The sequence below is a fragment of the Callospermophilus lateralis genome, chromosome 8 (assembly GCF_048772815.1).
Source record: "Callospermophilus lateralis isolate mCalLat2 chromosome 8, mCalLat2.hap1, whole genome shotgun sequence".
In the NCBI taxonomy this organism is placed as follows: domain Eukaryota; kingdom Metazoa; phylum Chordata; class Mammalia; order Rodentia; family Sciuridae; genus Callospermophilus; species Callospermophilus lateralis.
In genome coordinates this window covers 90302722-90304841 of record NC_135312.1, presented here as the reverse complement: position 1 = coordinate 90304841, position 2120 = coordinate 90302722, and positions in this window count along the sequence as shown.

The window sequence follows — 2120 nt, the reverse complement described above, 5'->3', positions numbered from 1 at the left end:
TATACATTTTTAATCCATTCATCCATCTATTGAAGGGCATCTAGGTGGGTTCCACAGTTTAGCTATTGTGAATTGTGCTGCTATAAACATTGATGTGGCTGTGTCTCTGTAGTATGCTGTTTTTAAGTCCTTTGGGTGTAGATCAAGGAGAGGAATAGCTGGGTCAAATGGGGGTTCTATTCCCAATTTTCCAAAGAATCTCCATACTGCTTTCCATATTGGCTGCTGCACCAATTTGCAGTCCCACCAGAAGTGTATGAGTGTACTGTCAGGGTTTTTAAGCCCTCATTCCCTCCTGACCTGCAGGAGAGATGGGAAGAGCATGCCCCAACCAGGACGAGCCAAGAAAGGAGGGGGCCAACTGATTGTCTGCGCCCAGCCCTCCCTCGCCAGAGGACAATCAGAAGCATCAGGGAGACTAGTCAAAGCAGGATCTCATTTATTGATAAAACACACACAGCTAAAATAATGTACAGGAGCCAATCAGGATAAAGGTCAGCAGGGTGGGGAGAATTCACATTTACACCCATCCTACAGGCAATAATGGGAGACATGAGCTGTCCACTAGGATGGAAGGGTTCTGAGCCTATCCTAGAGGTGGTGGGATCTTTTGTCACAACCCACAGCAACTTTTTGGCTGATCACCATGCGCTATCTTAGCCACATGTGGCCCCAGGCCCGGGAAGCTGGTAGCTGAAAGGAAAGTGACCACAACACTTGGAGCAACCAAAAGATCTTTATTGCAGCAGTGCAACAAAGAGAAAGGAAAGAAGGAAAGAAGGAGAGGGGGGGGGGAAGGGAAGAGGAGAGATGAAGAGGGAGAGAGCAAGAGCAAGAGAGAGACAGAGAGCGCACATAAGAAAGATAAAGAGCAAGAGAGAGAGAGAGAGCGAGGGAGAGAGAGAGAGAGAGAGAGAAAGAGAGAGAGAGGGAGAGAGAGCAAGAGAGAGGGGGGCCTGGCAGGAGGGAGTTTTTATAACCCAAATCTAATGGGGCCTCTGGATCTGCAAGCTGCCTTGTTGGCCCAAGGGGGGGTTAAGAGTTCACCCTTGAGCAGGGTTGAATGTTCAGACTTGAGGCAAACAGGTGATAAAGGACCAGATAGTGCGTGGGCTATCTTGCAGCCTGCCCTGCAGACAACACAGTTCAGCCTGCTCTGCATCCAACAGTAGCAGCCAACAAGTTAGGTTTCCTCTTTTCTGATGCAACATGCCCCACATGTTACATCATGCCCTACAGTGTACCATTTCCCCACATCCTCTCCAACACTTATTGTTGTTTGTCTTCATAATAGCTGCCATTCTGATTGGAGTGAGGTGAAATCTTAGAGTGAGAAGATGATATACAATTAATCAAAAATATATGAAAAAGTGTTCATCATTGCTAGAAATTAGAGAAATGTAAATCAAAACCACTCTAAGATTTCGTGTCAGATCTTTTACTGGGTAGTCTTCAATTTAGGGGAGGCCTGAGTGGCTCAATATTACTTTTAACTGAGTGGATAACTCTATTTAACCTACAAATAAATTTTAGGAAGTTCCTTTGTCTACAGATATGATGTTCTCCATTATAAGATTATTAGTATTCTAGTATCTGTTTCACTTTTTTGATGATGAGAAATGATACAATGAGCATCCTTATCTACATGTTTGTGGAAATCAAATTCCTGAATTATAAGGAATATGAATCTTCAACTTAGTTATTAACATATTGCTCTCTAAATTCATCATGTCAATTTATACCCCTATTACATTCATTTCACACTTTTAAACATTTGGAACTTAATCCCACTGTTAGTCAAGGAGCATTTGTGTTTATATTATCCTTACCTAAGTGGCACAAATTGTAGCAGTCCTATGACTGAGATTAAATGAAATTTCACTATTGTAAATTGAAAATATTATCAATAAAAATGCATTCAATACAGGTAACCTACCAAACATAATAGCTTAGCCACACAGTACACTGTGCAGTATGATTGTTTACCTCATGATCACATGGCTGCCTGGGAACTGTGACTGGCTGCATCTGCCTAGCATATTGAGAGTACCATACTGCTTATTGCTAGCCTGGGAGAAGATCAAAATTCAAAAATTTGAAGTACAATTTCTACTAAACAT